This window comes from Cornus florida, unplaced genomic scaffold (assembly GCF_030987335.1).
Source record: "Cornus florida cultivar Cherokee Brave unplaced genomic scaffold, ASM3098733v1 CherokeeBrave_3.0.0_Hap2_Chr09, whole genome shotgun sequence".
In the NCBI taxonomy this organism is placed as follows: domain Eukaryota; kingdom Viridiplantae; phylum Streptophyta; class Magnoliopsida; order Cornales; family Cornaceae; genus Cornus; species Cornus florida.
This window is the reverse complement of record NW_026775579.1, coordinates 31,934,835-31,956,459: the sequence shown is the minus strand read 5'-3', so window position 1 is coordinate 31,956,459 and position 21,625 is coordinate 31,934,835. Positions and strand designations below refer to the sequence as shown.

General features: G+C 38.6%; 1 non-coding gene across 1 annotated transcript; it reads left to right on the top strand.

The window, feature by feature from the left end:
• The first annotated feature begins 2,274 nt into the window (after positions 1-2,274).
• On the top strand, positions 2,275-2,381 carry LOC132275558 (small nucleolar RNA R71). The gene has a single exon (XR_009470676.1). It is a non-coding gene; the product is annotated as a small nucleolar RNA R71 (small nucleolar RNA).
• The last annotated feature ends 19,244 nt before the right edge of the window (positions 2,382-21,625 follow it).

Here is a 21,625-nt window from a genome sequence, read left to right as displayed (position 1 = left end):
GAAATGAAAGGTAAAACAGAAATAAGGGAGGAATATGGTTGTAAACCCTACGAAGCATGTACTAGTCTTTAATGTTTCTAACAAGACGTTGGGCTCTTTTAGCTTGGATCAAATATCTTGTTATGCAACCCTTCCTTGACGGGGTGAATGGATTTTTTAATCCCACCCAATAAATTGCTCTCTAAGGAACTCATTGGATTGGATTCAAACGACATTGACGGTCCTTGGTCAAAACAACTCTTGGGCTTCCATGCCCTTGGAACACTTGACTTCAATGCAAGTTTCTGTGCTTTCAAGTTGGTAGACAAACCATGGAAATGTTCAACATCAAGTAAAGACTTCACTTCATCAAATTCATGGTTTACACACTCCTCTACAACACACACTTCTTCATGTTGGTCCATTGAATTCGAGGTTGGGTTAAAAATGTTCAACTTCACTTTCATAAGCCCAAATGAGATTTTCATTATCCCTGTCCTACAATTGATGTTGGCATTTGAAGTTGCCAATAAAGGACGGCCAAGGATAACAGGAATTTGGCTCTTGGGATTTGGAACCGGTTTCGTGTCAATGACAACGAAATCAACTGGGAAGAAGAATTTATCAATTTTAATCAAAACATCCTTAATAATACCCCTAGGCTTTTTGATTAATCGATCAGCAAGTTGTAAAACTACCGACGTCTGTTTCAAGTCTCCTAAGCCTAATTTGACATATACCGAGTATGGAGAAGGTTAACACTTGCTCCTAAGTGTAAGAGAGCCCAATTAATGACATGGTCACCAATGATGCAAGAAGTAGTAGGTAAACCAGGGTCTTTGAACTTTGGGAGAGTGTTATGTTGCAAAATAGAGCTCACTTGCTCGGTCAAGACCACTTTTCTTAGTGCTTAGCTTTTGTTCTTCCTCTTTTGGGTGCAAAGATCTTTTAAGAACTTGGCATAAGCCGGAATTTGCTTAATTGCATCCAAAAATGGGAGATTAATCTTCACTTGCCTAAACATTTCAATGATTTCATTGGTCTTGGTCTTTTGTTTATCAAGATAAATGGATCCTTTCAAGGCATCCAGAAATGGAGCTCTTAGCTCAAAAGCTTTTTCAAAATTTTTCTTTGAAACATCATCAACACAAGAATTTTTCAAGTCTTTTTTCAAATCATGCTTTGATTCATCTTTCAAATCATTTTTTAATGCTTTCTCAACATGATAATCATGCACATGCAATGAAGGAGGAATAAAATATGAAATGGCATGGGTGTTAACTTTTGGTTGCACCAGTTTACTTTCTTCGTTGGACATACCTACTTGGTTGTCCACAATCTTTCCACTTCTCAAGGTTGTCACCACATTGACATGCTCAATTGTGGGACCTTCCGATGAGGAATGAGTCTCCACAACACATTGTTGTTTTGGTGGGGCATTCAAAGGCATTTTCCCTTTCTTTCTAGCATTTAAAGTACTAACTATTTGCCCTACTTAGGTTTCTAGCTTAGCAATGGATTGAGAGTGAGAATGAAGCAAGTGAGTGTTTGCCTCTAGAGTGCCTAAAGCGGTCAAAACTTTCTCTTCAAAAGTGGGACTCCTATAATTTCCTTCAGAATATGATTGATTTGGGAAATGAGAATTAGAGAATTGGTTTCCATGTGATTAAAATGAAGATGATCTAAAACCTTGGGAACCTTGGCTTTGCATTGGAGGCGGAACATACTTCCCTTGAAAACCACCTTTGGGGAGGGTTTGAGCCTTCCCCTTGGCTTTTCCAAGAAAAGTTCGGATGCTTCCTCCAACTTGGATTATAATGATTACCATAGGGATTATTCCCTTGGTTAGCAAAAATGGCATTGGCTTGTTCATGGTTGTCATTTTGCACATATCCATGGGGACAATTGGAAGTAGAATGTAACACACTAGAACAAGTCATACATGATTCATTAGATGCACGATGATGAACATGATTAGGGGAGGAAGACATTTGATTCGCCAAAGTTTGGTTGATAAAAAATTGATTAAACCTTTGAGATAAGGATTTCATCTCGGCGGCTATATCATTGGAGTTGTCAACTTGATACAAGCCAACATTCTTCCTTCCATCTAGATTTCTACCATTTTTAGAAGACAGAGATCTATGCATGGAATTTTCACTCATACTTTCATACAATTGCTACACGTCATTTTCATGCTTATCAAGATAAGAACCACCCATAAATGCATCAACCATACCCTTGTGATTATCCGGTAAACTTTCAAAGAAATATTGAACTAATTGCCACTTAGGTATGTCATGATGTGGGCACTTCCTAAGCAAGTCATTGAATCTTTCCCATGCCTCATGAGATATTTCCCCATCCCCTTGAGAAAATTCACAAATGGAAGTTCTCATGGCATTGGTCTTCGATACCGAATAGTACTTCTTCAAGAACTCTTGTTGCATTTCTGCCCAAGAAGTTATCGAAAAAGGCCTAAGATTGTTAAACCAATATTTTGCCTTATCTTCGAGGGTAAAAGGAAAAAGTTTGAGTCTTAACACTTCTTCTAGCATATCTGTGTATTTCACGGTGGAACACACTTCAAGAAACTCATCCAAATGCTTATAGGGTTCTTCACTTGGAAGTCCATAATAGTTGGGAAGCATTTGAATGGTTTGTGGTTTGATTTCATAGTGATGTGCTCTAAATGGAGGCAATTGAATGCAAATGGGTGCATTATATTCATTAGGCACATAATGGTCTCTTAAAGCAAGAGGGGGATTTACAACCGATGGTGCTACTCGAACACCGTGGTTAGCTTGAACCATAGGACGTTGTGGAGCAAAGATTGGTTGAGGCATTCTCAATTGGATTTACCCTTGTTGTTGTGGTAAAATAAATGGTCTAGGCATGTCTAATGGTACTTGGATGTTTCAATGATGCACATTAGGGTGGAGGATGCCTTGTTGGTCTTTGTAACCGAGGTCCACCACATGGTCATTATTTTGCTCCTCCATTGATGAAATGGAGTGATGAGAACAACCTCTTCCCCTAGGATTATGAACAAAAAATTCAAGATGAAAATTAAGAGGGACAAGAGTAGGATTTAATGACCTACGACCATGCACGCACCAGCAAAGATAATAACAAGAAATAAGCAAATAACAAACACTTCACCCCCACAACAAATCTTCAAATCTTCACATACATTGATCCCATACTCCCATGCTTGAACAACATGCAAAGAAAAGTAAATTGTCTCAATGCGTGCTCATGATCTATCTAAGAAATAAAAAACAAGCCTCTACGCGAGCCGACGATTTAACTAGAGCTTGAGTTAGAAAGATCTCACAAAGGGTCCTTAAGCAACTTCAATTTAACTTTCAACTTCCTAGCTGTGCTTAGCTTTGCAATTTTTTAGATTTTTAGTCTTTTTGCCTTGCTTAGCTCCTTGCTTTGAATTCTCCTTTGCTCAACTTCCTTTACTCAATGCACCTAATCAAATAAGAACAAACACAATAAGTAACTAAGAAGAAAATAAACAAAAGGCATGATCAAAAGAGTACTAATTCCTATTTGTTTCCAAAACACGGTGTTGCCAATTAGATCCCCGGTAGCGGCACCAAAAACTTGGTGTGTGCGGTACCGGTGCACCAAAACTTTACAAAAAGATATGAACTAAGAGTGTGAGTGTGCAATGTGGCCAAGTTTTAAATTTGTAAAAGCTACTACTACCTCTAACTAAAAATATAGCCAAGGTGAGTAGGGATCATCCCAAGGGATTTGTGGGTGCCTTTGCAATGGAAACAATATATAGGGTTAGTAGGTCGTGTAACGACCCGGTCATTTGCCTCACTTTCCTTTTTCTTGAAATTTTACGAGTGAATTTTTTTCGTTTAATTTTCTTTTCTGAGCTCTGTTTCGTGTCGCTTAATGTCATCTCGAGTGCTCAGAATTGGTTTTTGAGACTCTTTCATGTGAATTGACAACTTCCTTTGAGGACCGAGTCATTTTCGCATTTTTCGTTTTTCGGACACTATGCGCTATTTCGTCTTTTCCCTATTATGTCATTTTCCCTATTTCGTCTTATCTCTGTTTGTCAGTTTTTGGCACAACCTCACTTCTCATGCTCGGAGTTGGTTTTTGACTTCACGTGCCTTCATCTTGAGTGGTTTCCACGAAATACGTATCTTTACTTTTGCAAGAAAATACTCTGGTTGCTCCCGGTGTCCATAGGGGTATGGATGCAAAGTTGTTTGAAATTATTTTCTTTTCTTGGGGTGTTTTTCCTTAATATATTTTGAAAATATTTTATTTTAGGGGTTTTTAAGAAAATATTTTTGGAAGATATTTTCATTCTGGGCCATAAGTGCAGTTTTCACTTTTTGGAGGGGCCATTGTGCAATTAATGAAAGTTATTGCAAATTGTCTTGTTTTGAGCCTGGATCCTTGTACGGGATTCATTTTCACATTTCGTCGAGTTGTGTACTCTTGGAATTTCCTCCTGGTCGATGTTTTCCAGTTTCAGGGTTTTTGGCCCCAATTTTCACCAAACTTGTTTTGGGCATAACTTTCTGTTCGGGACTCAGTTTTTGACGCCGTTTCTTCCATTGTTCATATTTTATCATTTTGAATCTTTTTCATTCACAAAGTTTTGCCATTTGACTATGTCTGCTCAAATTTTACTTTTTCGGACCTAGCGGGGCCCGTTCGGGGCACTTTTTGAGATTTCTATTAAAGGGGGGGTGAGATATTTCTTTTTTGATCTTCTCCCCTCTTCATGCACGACCTGGAGCTCCCATGGCAGCCCAAGGGGTGCTGCCATCTTCTCTCTCCTCTTTTGGTTCACTTTTCCTTGATGGAAAGTCTTCGGTCCTAACATTTGTTGTTCCCCTTGCCGTGCTCTACCTTTCCCCCTTATTAGAATTCAGTTTTGACCATTTCTTGAGTTTGGTTTTGAGGTCAAGTTATAATTTGATGGGGATTTCATGGGAGTTATGTTCACGGCGTTGTCCCCGACAAAACCTAGTAGTTTTGTCGGATTCGGAGCCGTTCCATTTTGATGGCATTTGAGATTTTCATCTCAAATTAAGGTAAGAGATGTTTTAGGTTTAAATTCTTGTTATATAGCATGCTTGTGATGCTTATACTACTTGTTTGCATGATTAAATATAAAATCTAGAGATTTTATTATTTATTTTTTTTGTACGGGATCTAATTTTCTGGGTTGCTCATGACTTGGTTTAAACATGTAGCATGATTTTATATTGCCCCTTGATATGCTCATTGTCGTGTATTAAAATTGGAACATTTGAATAAGTATTAAAGATTTTATTTAATATTTATCTTAGGTGAAAGATTAATTCACATGGCCTTAACTAGCTTAAAATCAATATGTGTTAGCATATTAAATTAAGCCTTAGCATGCTCTCCAACATAGTTGAATTTGAAAGTGATTGGAGGTGTTTTGAAAATTAGTAATTATTAATTAATTTGATTAATTAATTTGCCCCGAGTGCACTATTCACTCTATTTGAATTCTGACTTGACATTCTTGATTTACATACCATATAGTTTCACATATATTTGATTTAGAATATTCGGTTAGGTTTTGAAACCTTTTTTTTAATTAAATTCCATGTTTAAGATTTAATGCTCATGGTGATATACAACTTGGGATTATATTGTGGCATGCTAGAAAATTAAGCTTAGGTATAGTTGTTCACATATATTAAATTGGGATTAATTGCATGAGGATTGCAACTTTTAATTTATATTTAACTTTAGTGAAAGGTTAAGTCAAATGATCTTAAATTGAATGAAATAAACTTGTAATGTGATATTATATTAGTCCTTGGCATATTCTCTAAGATATGTTAAATTGAGAGCATTTGGTTAAGTTTAAAAATCTAGAGATTTTAATTAAAAGAATTAATTAAAATCTATTTTGTGGTCCCATTAGCTTAATTAAGGTTTTAACTTGATATTTGTATTGGCCAGGACTTGTTTACTAGTATATATTAATTTGGGACTATTAAAAGTTGTTTTAGAACCTTGGTAATTAAATTAGCATGATTTTATTAAAGTTCTACTTTGTTGTTCCAACAACCTAATTAAGTTTTAGAATGGATATAGGTGATGACCATACCATGTCCTTTAACATGTATTAAATTGAGGTTATTTGGAATTGAATCGGAATCTAGAGAATTTAATTGTGTTTATCTGTTTAAATTCTTTCAAGTTGCTCCATGATCTAGTTGTGTTTTAGAAGTGGTTTCTATATTCAAATCATGGACTTAGACTTGTTGTATATTCATTTGGTTATGTTTTGAATATTGGATAACATAGTTGCTATGTTTGTATTCGTGATAATATGTTTTCCTTATTGAATATATTGTTGCCTTGTGTAATGATTTACACACTTCATGTTTAACATCTTTCATGCATAGCGTGTAACGAATCGCACACTGAAGATTCGATATTCATCATATCATATTAGTTGTGGATTTAGAGCATGTATTGTATAGGTTTCCAAATTTGGTTGTGCTTAGTAGATAGTTGATTATCTTGCATATTCCTATTGATATATGCGTTGTTGCACAACTTGTTGATTTTTGAAACTTGGGGATGTCGTTGTTTGACTATGGCTAGGACGTGGTTCTAGTACGGGGGATAGTCCCTCTATATGGTCTAGTGCGAACATAGGGAGGTTACCCATGGGCTAGTAACCCTAAAGTAACTATGTTGTCGGTCTGATCCGGCGTGATGTCCGAGTATCCACTTTGTTTGATTTCGCATTTCATTTTTAAGTTGATAACTAGATGATGTTGTAACTTGTTGTTTCTTATTTGTCATTCCATTTTAAGTTACAGGATGTTAACTTTGCGAAATTGTGCTTTATGCGTTGTATTGGAAGTCCTAATGTTGGTTAAATTGCATCGATATTGAAAATCATGTTTTAACATTCTAATAAAGCTTAGGATTGATCCTATTGATTCATTTATAACATAGACGTTAGGTGGCATGAACCACTACTGTTATTTTGTGTTTTAGATTCTAAGTTGATGGCTTTGAGAACTTAAACCTTGTTGCATTGTATAACATGCTCTTTTGTTGTTGAATTGCATGGATAATGTGATTCTTGTTAACTTGTATTCAAATATGCTTTTGTTATGTTGTATGGATTACTCTAGACCTAGTTCAATTGTATTGAAAATGCAATTCATGTTAATATATGCTCAAACATTCTTCTTGTCGTGTTCTTTAGATTATCCCATCCATGATTCGTTTCATACACGTATGTATATCATGATTCTTGTTGCTTAGACTCCAAGGTAGCTTAGGATGCTCCCCGAGTCTCACTTGGACATAGACGTTAGGTGGCATGAGCCCCTTTAACATGTTTCACCTTAAGGTGATAAATTTGTAAAATGCTAGGTCGATGCATGCTCATCTCCTATAAGTAGCTTTATGTTACTCACGCCTACGATATTGGGGCATATTTCAGGTACGAAGACTTGGTTCGTGAAGCCTAGCATTCCTTGGATGTCATGTAGCATTCAAGTTTCCATTTCATGCAAATGTTAGCATGAAATGTCATTTTGTAGACTTATATGTCAAAATATGCATATTTGATTACATGTATGTAATGTGTACTTAAGTACACTCCTTTCAATGTAATTGATATGTATAAGATGAGGCCAGAGGCCAATGACATGTATATTGTGTTCTATGTACTTTTTAACTTCATGAAATATTATGAAAAATCTTGAAAAATCGCAAGTCATTGCTTCACCACGGTTGCATCGGGTGTGGGAATTCCATTTTCATTCTTTTATAGGGTCTTATTAATCTTGTATGAAGTGTGGCCAAGGGCCAAATGGTCATTTGACTCCATTTTACATTTTTGGATTCCATGTTTTCCATTCCAAGTCCATTTTTGCCTTTTTGCCCGTTGGGGGGTCGGATTTTGTATCGGCTATATTTTTAAGCCATGGACCATTGTAGCGCATCTAAATAGGTAAGTTACGTTTGTGTGCATGGTCGTTTCCGGGCAAAACCTTATCGTTTGTGTTTTGAGCCTCTTGTGAATTCATTTCGCATTTTTTTTGCACATTCTGATCTAGGGGCATTATGGACCTTTCACATCAGTTTTATTTTCTTCTTTTGACATGGTTGAATAGAAAATATGATTTTAGGGGGGGGTTTCTTCTTCATGTTTTTCCAGAAAATATCGTCTTGGTACCGGAAATCCCTCGTGAAGTTTCAGCTTCCAGTTTTCATTTAGTAGCTTTATGACCCTCTTGTTCAGTTCTGATCTAGGGGCATTTTCGGGATTTCAAAGTGAGTTTTTTTTCGATTCCGTCCACGATGTCAGGTAGAAAACTCGATTTTAGGGGGGGTTTCTTCTTTACGTTTTTCCAGAAAAGCTCGTCTTGACCTCCGTTTCAAGCCTCAGTTATGGGCAGATAAAAAAAAAATGTAGCAGCAGCCAAGGGCTGCCACCAGCCATGTCTTTGGGCGCCGGCATACACGCCGATGGACTCACGCATGGGCGCCGTGTGCGCCATGGCCCCTTGTCAGGCCGCCGCGACGTCAATTCTTCTTTTGGGCTTTTCTCCTTCGTCCGGACTCCGATTCAAGTGAATTTTTTTTTGAACTTCACTAATTTTTCGCTGTCTTTCCAACAGTGTGCTCGGTTGCACCCGGTTCTTCCTAGATAATTACCAGTTTACCCTTTTTGCTTTAAGTGCTCATTTTTCTTCGTCATGCCGTTTCTCCTTCGTTCGGACTCCAAATCATGCGATTCTTGAGTCCATCTTGATTAGTTTTTCATTGTACTTCCTACGGTGTGCTCAGTGGCACTCAAATCTATAGTTTTAGAAATGACTATTTTGCCCCTGGGGGCTTATTTGTCATATTTTTGATCTTTTGTTTCCGCATCAGTTCTTGTTGAGTTCCACGACCTCATGGAAGGTCGCTTTGACTTCTTAGAGTCTTGTTTTCTATTTTCGCTTCCGTATTTGGATCCGTTATCGGATCATCCTTACGGTTCATCACAGGACACGCTGGCCTAAAAACCAGGGTCGTCACAGGTCGAGTGATCAAAGATTGGTTGGATTGATTGATTAAGTTATTATACAAATGAAATTAAAGTAAACAAAATTCAATGATTAATAAAGTAGAGAAATATATAGAGGGGAGGACTTGGGGTACTAGAGCTCACCACTAAACTTGACCTCACTAGACACTAGCAATTGTATATTAATGGGGAATTTGACTTGTAACTTGTGTGTGTGTGTGTGACATTAGTTGAAACTAGGCATGGATGGCAAATAAGCATAGGTTGTTAAGCCAAATTAAATGGAAAGCACAACCTATCAAATGAGACCAAAATCCATTCAATGAAACCACAATTTATGCACACACAACTATCTAGAAACATACACCTAATGCATTCATAAGTATGGAACACCAATGAACAAGAATAGATTGTCCACCTATCTATGAATTTAAAGCAACTGCACTACATCTACACTAAAGACATGAAATTTAACTAAGTAAGCTAAAGTTGTGATACAATCCATCAAGAAAGAAGTGTGAACCATCAAATAAATTGCAAGAGTGTTCCATTAAGCTCTATGTTTTGCCTATCTCTAGATTAACTTCATCCATACACATAGACATGCATAAATTCCACTAAATCTAGAGAAAAGCACATGAATCATCCATTCTAGCATACATAGACATATGGTTAGAAGTAGATAATCAATTGAAAGCATTAATCCATACACATCAAGTAGAAACCACAAGAAATATATATAAATCCAAGATCAAAACATTGTTACAAATAAATCCCCAAAAATATACAAAGAACTAAGTCTAGGAAGCAAACTTAGGGGCTACTCTAGCCCCAAGTAGATGTCTAGCCACTCATTGAAGTAGTCATCCAACCCTCAAGGGCTATCTCCATGGTAGGAATGACCTCCTTCTTGATGGAAACCCTAGAAGAATGGAAGAACTCCCAAAATGTGTAAAAGCTCTCTAGTCTCTAGCCTCCTCTCCAAGATATGAGATATACAAATTATGAATAACAACTATGCTCTAAAAGTGGCTCTCAATCCGTATATAGGTAGATCAAAATGTCACCCAATGGTCTAGGCTCGTACACCAAGGTTCCTCCAATGATTGCACCATGAGCCAACTTTTAATGAGCTGGAATCTATTTTTTTTTTTTCGGACGTGAGAAAGTTCGATCGATCGAACTGTGTTGAGATCGATCGAATATGGTTGAGATCCATCGAATGCTATAGAGATCGATCATCTTTGGCAGTGCCTTTTTGAATAAAGACAAATCTATGAGATATTTTTGAATATTTTTGGGAAGAAGACAAAAGTGGTAGGTGGGTGGTAGGTGTGAATACGATCAAATCATTTCGATCAATCTGGGAAATGTTGGATCGATCGAACTTGTTGGATTCTTATGGATAAGGACAAGGGGTTGGATCTATCTAGAACTATTTAGATCGATGAACTTTCGATCTGTGACGGCCCAAGTTTTTGTAAACCCGGTGCATCAGTGATGACCTGATAATGGATCCGAAATGCGGAAGCGAAAGGTGAAACAACGGTCTCTAGAGATACAATACGTCTCTAAGACACCAATGTGACCCTCAATGAGGTCACGGAACCCAAAGGAAACAAATGCAGAAGTGTCATTTCAAAAACGGACAAAAAGAACCTAGGGGCAAAATGGTCATTTTACAAAAAGTGGATTCAGGTGCTATCGAGCACACCACTAGAAAGAAAATGACAAATTAGTCAAGTTCAAAATTTTTTTTACTCAGTTTGGAGTCCGGATGGGGGAGAAAGGTCAAAAACAAAAATGATGTCATGGCGGCCCGACGAGGACAACCCACCACTGCTGCAACTGAGAGTAAAAACGGGCATCCAAACGGACTTTTTTGAAAAAACCCAAAGAAGAAACCTCCCCTAAAATCAATTTTCCTACCCCGATCATGGATGGAAACAAAAAAAAATGCATTGTAAAATGCCCAGAATGCCCCCAAGAAAATCAAGTCAAGAGGAAAAAAATGAATCCGAGCTACTGCCCAAGTTTTGGAAATAGGGCTTCGGAAGGTTTTTAAATTGCCTAAATTGAAAATACAATCTTAAAATACACCCACAAGACCTCCGGAAATTTCGGATAGGTATTCACGACTTTCAAAATTTGCAAAACCTGGCAGCAAGGATTTTCTGGATCAATATGGATTTTTGAGGGCCAAGATGATGTTTTCTAGAAAAACACAAAAAATAAACCCCCCTCAAAATCAAGTTTTCTACGTGAATCGGGTGGAAAAATGCAAAAAACTCATTGTGAAATACCCAAAATGCCCCTGTAACAGAATAGGGTCAAAACTAAAAAATATGCAACTTTAGGTTTTTATTTCATCAAGGAAGGTATTGTTTGCCAAAGTGAGTATGCAAGTGCATGCAATCTGATAAAATAGATGTACCAATATGGCCTAAATCCTCTTTACATTCCATTAACAAGTTTAGCAAACAAAACCTACATTTCTCACAAATAAGCTACAATGGCAATACTTGAGTTTTAAAGAGAACATGCTTGTAATCTTTCATGTTAATGGCTCTTGGCCTCATGCTACACATACAAAACAAGCATCAAAGAGAGTACTTAGATACACATTACATGAAGGAAGCCATCTTAACTTCTAAAATACCATACATCCATGGTATACAAAAGTATTACATCCAAAAGATAAAACATGCTAAACAAGTGCATGCTAATATACAAAAATGCTTCAACTAGCTCAAAAGCTTCTAAGGATGATGAGCATCCATGAACATGGTCTCTTTACCTGAAAAACAACCCAAACTAGTAGGGTGAGTAATCAAGTTACTCGTAGGAGAAGCGTATGCGTATACCCTAAAGTTTCAATATCATTGCGAGATCAATATAGACGAATACAAAGGAGCATTCCACTTAACGTCTATGTTCAAGGTGTGCTAAGGGATCATCTTAAGCTAACTTAAATGATTCTTAAACAACATATAACAATGTCAATGTACTTAATAACATCAATTCGCAATCAACCAAAAATTACAAGTTACAATTAAACATTGGTTGTCAACTTGAAATTTAATACGAAATCACATAATGGAAAACTTGGACATCTCGTCTTGGACTAAACCAAGATCAATATGGTTATTCCGGGCATTAAACCGCTGGGAAGACCACCCTAGTGCGCACTATCTCAATTGGAGAGAACTCATACCTCCCGCACTAAAGCCAAACTTTAGCCATGTCACTTGTAACACAATGTCCCAAGAGAATCCAAAATATATCAAGTTCAAAACTTATATATCATAATTAAAGGCATATAAACCACATTCCATACACAAGTATCTTTGAAACCACACAAATCATGTCTTAGGGTTCCAAATCTAGAATGGCATAATAAATGACAAGTTTTTAACATGATATAATGTGCAATATAATAACACAAACTCATCAATTTAAACCATGTCTCAACAATAAACTTTATATACTAGATTACAACATTTATAGTATTACGCTTTTAAAATAATTACAGTCACCAATAGTAATCAACTTGCATGTAGAATTATCGTCACAATAGTATAGTAATTCAAATCAATAAGAGTTATTTACAACATCAATAATCCTACACAAGATACATACACAATATACATGCTTAAATCAAATAAACCCTAAGTCAATCATAAGGATTTCCTATAATATGCAAGACTATCATATTAGAAGCATGTACACAATATATATTAAACCCCAAAAGATTATAAAATACTTAAAATATAAACATACTACCACCCCTACCTCAATAGAGAATTGAATCTCTATAATCCAAGCAACCAAGCACTAAATGGAAAACAAGCTTAGGGTTAATGAAGAGGAGAATGAGAGGAAACTTTTACTAGTTAAGGTTCTTAGTCTAAGATAAATGGAAGTTTCCCATAATTGAAGAAGAAAGCCATTAACCAAACTTTTCTCTAATGGTGGCTAGGTTAGAACTTTGAAGAACTAAGGAAAATGAAGAGGATAAGTGAAAAATGTTGAGTAGAAGGGCTAGAGATCCTCCACTCCTTATGTTCTCTTAGAATACCTCTCAGACACACACTTGCAAGACTAAATCTTAATCCTGCACTTGTCACAAATCAAAGGCTCTATCCTTAGGCTTAATCTCAAGCCTACACTTGTCAATAATTAATGGTTACATGTGCACCATTCTAAGGCCAACACATGGATGAATCTCCACCCACCAAATGTCAAGAAGTCATGGTGCCAAGTCTCTTCACTTAAATGCCAATAAATGGCTCCATGAGAGTATGACACTTGTCACACTTTTCAAAAATTAGAAAAAGGTCCTTTTTTAAAATATCCTTCAAAATAAATTGCAAAAAGGTCCCCAAAACGAAAAATAATTATTTTACATAATTACACTAAAACCCCAAAAGTTATAAATGATTACACTAAAGTATACATTCATGCCCTTTACAAGAAAGTACTAATCTAGCATGCTTTTCAAGAAAAGTAAAAATACCAATGTCATGGAAATCAAATATCATGAATGCATGCAAAATCGGAATCAAAACCGAGCACAACAAGTGAGGTTATGCACGGAAAAATGAAAAAAGACAAAAAGACGAAAAAAGGAAAAGACAAAATAGGAAAAAGACAAAAAAATAAAATTGCTGAAAATGGAAAAGGAAGAAAAAGACCGGGTCATTACAACCTACCCACCTTAAAAGGATTTCGTCCTCGAAATCGAGTCGTACCTGAAAGGGAGAACAAATGGGAATACCGAGAGCGAACCTCCTGTTCGAGCTCCCAGGTAGCCTCCTGAACGCCGTGATGTCTCCATAAGACCTTAACCAATGGAATGGTATTAGTCCACAAAACCTGCTCCCGTGAATCAAGAATCTGGACCGGACCCTCCTTGTAGGTCACATCCTTATCAACAACAACATCTGTCCACCGTAAAACATGCGATGGATCCGGCTCGTAATGCCAAACGATAAGCAACTTCACCGACGCGCTTCAAAATCTGAAATGGCCCAATAAACCTAGGAGAGAACTTGCCTGTCTGTTTAAATCTCAGAAGTCCCTTCCATGGAGAAATCTTGAGAAAGACATGGTCCCCTACCTCAAAAGACAAGGATCTCCTCCTCTAATCAGCATAACTCTTCTATCTGCTCTGAGCTGTAGCCAACCGCTACCCAATCAACTTAATCTTCTCTGTAGTCTCAAAGATAATATTGGGACCAAAGGCGACTGTATCAACTACCTCGGTCCAACAAATTGGCGATCTGCAAGGTCTGCCATATAATGCCTCAAAAGGTGCCATGCCAATACTGGTCTGGTAACTGTTGTTGTAGGCAAACTCAACCAAGGGTAAGTAGTCTTCCCAACTACCCCCAAAATCCAAAATGCAAGCCCGTAGCATATCCTCCAATATCTGAATGGTACGCTCTGACTGACCATCAGTCTGAGGATGGAATGCTGTGCTGAAATGAAGCCCCATGTCAAGAGCCTCCTGAAAACTCTGCCAAAAGTGAGACGTGAACCTGGGATCCCGATCCGAAACAATGGATACCGGAACCCCATGAAGCCTGACAATCTACCCCACATACAGTCCACTAAGCCTCTCTGCGTCATCTGTCACTACCATAGGTAAAAAGTGAACCGTCTTAGTCAATCTATCAATAATGACCCAAACGGCATCATTCCCTGCCTTGGATCTCAGAAGTCCCGTCACGAAATCCATAGTGATGTGCTCCCACTTCCACTTAGCCACTGGTAGTGGTTGTAACAAACCTGCCGGTCTCTGATGCTCTGCCTTCACTTACTGACAAGTAAGGCATTTAGCCACGAACTGAGAATCATCCCGTTTAATACCCTTCCACCAAAACTGTCTCCGCAAATTTTGATACATCTTCGTACCACCTGGATGAACTGCGAGTCGAGAATGGTGAAAATCCCGAAGAACATCGTCACGATAAGACAAAGGGACAAACATCCTCCCTCTATGCCTGAGACCACTGTCTGAATGTAAGGTCCAACCCTCTACATTCCTGTCGCCTGAAATCTGATCGTGGATGGACTTCATCTCCCCATCCTTCTGTTGTGCCTCAATAACTCTGCTAACAAGAGCCGGTTGAGCCATAAGGCTAAACAAAATAGCCGGTGAAACATCCTCATACAACTGCAAACCAAGATCTGCAAGCTCTTCTAGCATCTTCCATCTGTGAATGGAAATGCTAGCAAGAGTACCCCGTGACTTCCTACTCAATGCATCAGCCACCACGTTGGTCTTCCCCGGATGATACTGCAACACAAAGTCATAGTCCTCCATGAACTCAACCCATCTGCACTGTCTCAAATTCAAATCCTTTTGAGGGAAGAGATATCTGAGACTCTTGTGATCAGAGAAAGCTTCGAACTTTTCCCTATACAAATAATGACTCCACCCCTTCAGGGCAAAGATAACTGCTGCCAACTCCAAATCATGTGTCGGATAGTTTAACTCGTGAGTCTTCAACTGTCGAGACCCATAAGTAACTACCCGTTGTGTCTGCATCAAGACACAACCCAAACCTTCTCGTGAAGCATCACAATAGATCATGTAACCCAAACCACGTTCAGGTATGATCAAAACTGGAGCTGATGTCAACCTGACCTTCAACTCCTGAAAAGCAAAATCACAAGCCTTATTCCTTATGAACTTGACCCCTTTGTGAGTAAGTCGAGTCATGGTGCCACTAAACGAGAGAAATCCCGAACAAATCTCCTTTAATAACTGGCTAGGCCAAGAAAACTCCGAACTTCAAACACTGTCTTCGGATGCTCCCAATGCATCACAGACTCAATCTTCGACGGATCCACTGCAACACCACCCCCTGACACAACGTGTCCAAGGAACTTCACCTCTGGTAGCCAAAATTCACATTTCTCTAACTTGGCATACAATTGGTTATCCCTAAGGATCTGTAAAACTGCTCTCAGGTGATACCCATGCTCCTCTCTCGAAGCTGAGTATACGAGAATGTCATCAACGAACACCACCACAAATTTGTCAAGATAGTCACTGAATACATGGTTCATCAAATCCATAAAAGCCGCTGGAGCATTGGTCAAACCAAATAGCATCCCCAAAAACTCACAATATCCATACCGTGTACACAAAGCGGTCTTGGATATATCCTCATCCTTAACCCTCAACTGATAGTAACCTGATCTCAAATCAATCTTCGAAAAGCATGTCGCTCCCTTCAACTGATCAAACAAGTCATCAATCCTAGGCAAAGGATACCTGTTCTTGATCGTAGCTTGATTCAACTTGCGATAATCGATGCAAAGTCTCAAAGACCCATCATTCTTCTTCGCAAAAAGAACTGGTGCTCCCCATGGTGAAGCACTAGGATGAATAAAGCCCTTAGCTTTCAAATCATCCAGCTGACCTTTCAACTCATCAAGCTCTGCCATTGCCATACGGTACGGTGCCATAGAGATGGGTGCCGTGCCGGAAATGACATCGATGGCCAAGACAACTTCCCTAAAAGGAGGTAACTCCGTTAGCCCCTCCAGAAAGACATCAACAAAATCCTCAACAGCTACCGGAAAAAAACGGCCTAAACTGTTATCCTCGTCAACCAGGAAACTAGCCAAGTAGGATCTGTGGCGACTCTAGTCACCAATGCTAAAAACCATAGCCGGGTGCAAATCACTCCGATCTCCCACAAAATGGAAATAATCTCCCTTGGGAGTACAAATGGTTACCCTCCCGCAGAAGCAATCGATCGTAGCCCGAAAGAATGACAACCAATCTATCCCAAGAATGACATCAAAACCCGTCATGTCGAGAACAACGAAATCAAACTCCAAAGTCCATCCAGCTATCTCAATAGCACAACCCCGACAAACACGATCCAAAGACACTGGAACCCCTACTGGTGTGTCAACATAGGGAAAACTGTCCCGAAGTGTGACCTTCAGACCCAATGAATGTGCAAATGATGCAGAAATGAAAGAGTGTGATACACTCATGTCAACAAGAACTCGTGCCCAAGAACAGAAAACCAAAAAGATACCTCGAATTGAAGCGATGCTTGTGGAAGCATCCACCTGTGGAAGAGCGTAGGCTCGTCCCTGAGCCCTACTGTGAACTGCCATGATAGCTTGACTGATGTGTAGAAACAGTAGGTGTAGAACCCCTGGCTGGATAAGTGCTGACCGGCGCCACTGACTATGGTACCTGAGGAACTCTGAAACCAGACTGAACCCCTACAGACTATGCCGGTACCCTCTGTGAATCTGTGCCACTACGTGGCTTATTCAACAATCTTGGACAATCCTTCTTGATATGACCTGGTTTCCTACAATAGAAGCAAGCTCCCTACCCTGTCTTCGTAGAAACTGAAGTCTGATTGGCTTGTGGAAGAAGCTTTGGGCAACGAGGCTTGATGTGCCCCGGCTGTTGACAATGGTAACAAACCACTCCCTGGGCTGATCCCGAAGATACAGGAACTGTGGATGCAGAACGATTCTACTGTATTGCGCCCTGTGAGTGAGTATTGTTCCCTGCCCTAGCCTTCTTCCACTGACTCCCGGAAGATGATGAATTATCTCCACGAGGCTGCTTGTGTGAACCCCTGATCCGTAACTAATCCCGTTCCTCTGCTTCAGTTAGCATAGCCCTCTGAACTACTTCTCTGTAAGTCCTCAAATCAAGAATTGAGACCCGTGGCCTAATGTCAAGATGTAACCCATCCTGAAACTTCATAGCCCTGGCCTCGTCTGTTGCTACCATATCCTCAGCATAACGTGAGAGAGAAGTAAATCGTGTCTCATACTCAATGACACTCATAGTGCCCTGATAAAGACCTACGAACTGTGTCCTCATTTCCTGCCTCATAGCCCTAGGAAAGAAGCGCTCGAAGAACAAATCTCTGAACTCGTTCCAAGTTATCAACTCAACGTTGTGGACATTGGTCATAGACCTCCACCAGATATCTACATACCCCATGAACAAAGAAGCAGTCAAAGAAATCCTCAACCTATCCGTGGGTACCGCCATACTGTCTAACTTGAGAACCATAAGGTCCAACCAAGCTTCTGAGACTAGAGGATCTGAACACCCCGCAAATGGATCAATCTTTACCCTCTGTAGTCGCATGATGTACTCCAGTGCCTCATTGACTATCAGTGCCGATGCCGGTGCTGGAATCTGTACTCCTGCCACCTGCCTACGTATCAACTCCTGTAGAGATTCAGCGATCCCCTGATTGATTCCCTGAGCCACTTGCTCCTCATAAGTCGGTGCCCGTGGTGGATTAGCATCCCCGCCGTGAACTGGAATCCTGGGCCTTCCCAGACCCCGTGTGAACTCGGTGTCAGCCACCTGCTCCTCAGTACCCTGTTGTGAAGACTCTCCAAGCGTGACAACCATGGTGCTAAACGTGTAAAATAAAGGAGGTCAACAATAACACAAGTTATTATGACCAAGTGCAACTCACACTATGAATGTACAAGACACGAAGCAAGACAAGATATGCAACATACTATCATGCTAAAGCAATCAAAGAAAGCTCTTAAAACAGTTAAGCACTTAAAGCAAATAAGCATACATGTCAAACTAAAATGCTCTTAACCACATAGGCATATAAGCATAAAGGCATGTTATACTATCAAACGTGCCATCAAGAAACACTTAAACATGTTATAAAGACAAAACATGTTATCAAAAGCAAGTGAATATGTCAAAGTAGATTAACAAAAGTATGATATGCACCCAAAACCCATCGTCCTAAGGTGTTCAAACCTAGGAGCTCTGATACCACTTGTGACGGCCCAAGTTTTTGTAAACCCGGTGCGTCAGTGATGACCCGATAATGGATCCGAAATACGAATGCGAAAGGTAAAACAACGGTCTCTAGAGATACAATGCGTCTCTAAGACACCAATGTGATCCTCAATGAGGTCACAGAACCAAAAGGAAACAAATGCAGAAGTGTCGTTTCAAAAACGGACAAAAAGAACCTAGGGGCAAAATGGTCATTTTTCAAAAAATGGATTTAGGTGCTATTAAGCACACTACTGGAAAGACAATGACAAATTAGTTAAGTTCAAAAAAAAGTTTACTCAATTTGGAGTCCGGACGGGGGCGAAAGGTCAAAAACAAAAATAATGTCATGGCGGCCCGACGAGGACAACCCACCACTGCTGCAACTGAGAGTAAAACCGGGGATCCAAACAGACTTTTTTGAAAAAACCCAAAGAAGAAACCACCCCTAAAATCAATTTTCCTACCCCGATCTTGGACGGAAACAAAAAAAATGCATTGTAAAATGCCCAGAATGCCCCCAAGAAAATCAGGTCAAGAGAAAAAAAATGAATCCGAGCTACTGCCCAAGCTTTAGAAATAGGGATTCGGGAGGTTTTTAAACTGCCTAAATTGAAAATACAATCTTAAAATACACCCATAAGACCTCCGGAAGTTTCAGATCGGTCGTGACGATTTTCAAAAAAAAGTCGATAAATAGTACCAACTACATTTGTACTAAAAATTTGCGAAACCTGGCAGCAAGGATTTTCTGGATCAATATGGATTTTTGCGGGCCAAGATGATGTTTTCTGGAAAAATAGAAAAAATAAACCCCCTTCAAAATCAATTTTTCTACGTGACTCGTGAGGAAAAATGAAAAAAACTCATTGTAAAATACCCAAAATGCCCCTGTAACAGAATAGGGTCAAAACTAAAAAATATGCAACTTTAGGTTTTTGTTTCATCAAGGAAGGTATTGTTTGCCAAAGTGAGTATGCAAGTGCATGCAATATGATAAAATAGATGTACCAACATGGCCTAAATCCTCTTTACCTTCCATTAATAAGTTTAGCATACAAAACCTACATTTCTCACAAATAAGCTACAATGGCAATACTTGAGTTTTAAAGAGAACATGCTTGTAATCTTTCATGTTAATGGCTCCTGGCCACACGCTACACATACAAAACAAGCATAAAAGAGAGTACTTAGAACACATTACATGAAGGAAGCCATCTTAGCTTCTAAAATACCATACATCCATGGTATACAAAAGTATTACATCCAAAAGATAAAACATGCTAAACAAGTGCATACTAATATACAAAAATGCTTCAACTAGCTCAAAAGCTTCTAAGGATGATGAGCATCCATGAACATGGTCTCTTTACCTGAAAAACAACCCAAACCACTGGGGTGAGTAATCAAGTTACTCGTAGGAGAAGCATATGTGTATACCCTAAAGTTTCACTATCATTGCGAGAACAATATAGACGAATACAAGGGAGCATTCCACTTAACGTCTATGTTCAAGGTGTGCTAAGGGATCATCTTAAGCTAACTTAAATGATTCTTAAACAACACATAACAATGTCAATGTACTTAACAACATCAATTCGCAATCAACCAAAAATTACAAGTTACAATTAAACATTGGTTGTCAACCTGAAATTTAATGCGAAATCACATAATGGAAAACTTGGACATCTCGTATTGGACTAAACCATGATCAATATGGTTATTCTGGGCATTAACCCGCTGGGAAGACCACCCTAGTGCGCACTATCTCAATTGGGGAGAACTCATACCTCCCGCACTAAAGCCAAACTTTAGCCATGTCACTTGTAACACAATATCCCAAGAGAATCCAAAATATATCAAGTTCAAAACATATATATCATAAATTAAGGCATATAAACCACCTTCCATGCTCAAGTATCTTTGAAACCACACAAACCATGTCTTAGGGTGGCATAATAAATGACAAGTTCTTAACATAATATAATGTGCAATATAATACCACAAACTCATCAATTTAAACCATGTCTCAACAATAAACTTTATATACTGGATTACTACATTTATAGTATTAAGCTTCTAAAATAATTACAATCACCAATAGTAATCAACTTGAATGTAGAATTATCATCACAATATTATAGTAATTCAAATCAATAAGAGTTATATACAACATCAACAATCCTACCCAAGATACATACACAATATACATGATTAAATCAAATAAACCCTAAGTCAATCATAAGGATTTCCTATAATATGCAAGACTATCATATTAGAAGCATGTACACAATATATATTAAACCCCAAAGGATTATAAAACACTTAAAATATAAACATACTACCACCCCTACCTCAATAGAGAATTGAATCTCTATAATCCAAGCAACCAAGCACTAAATGGAAAACAAGCTTACGGTTAATGAAGAGGAGAATGAGAGGAAACTTTCACTAGTTAAGGTTCTTAGTCTAAGATAAGTGGAAGGGCGTCAAATTTGAAGAAGAAAGCTATTAACTAAACTTTTCTCCAATGGTGGCTAGGTTAGAACTTTGAAAACTAAGGAAAATGAAGAGGATAAGTGAAAAATGGTGAGTGGAAGGGCCAGAGATCCTCTACTCACTATGTGCTCTTACACTACCTCTTACACACACACTTGCAAGACTAAATCTTGATCCTACACTTGTCACAAATCAAAGGCTCTATCCTTAGGCTTAATCTCAAGCCTACTATTGTCAATAATCAATGGTTACATGTGCACCAATCT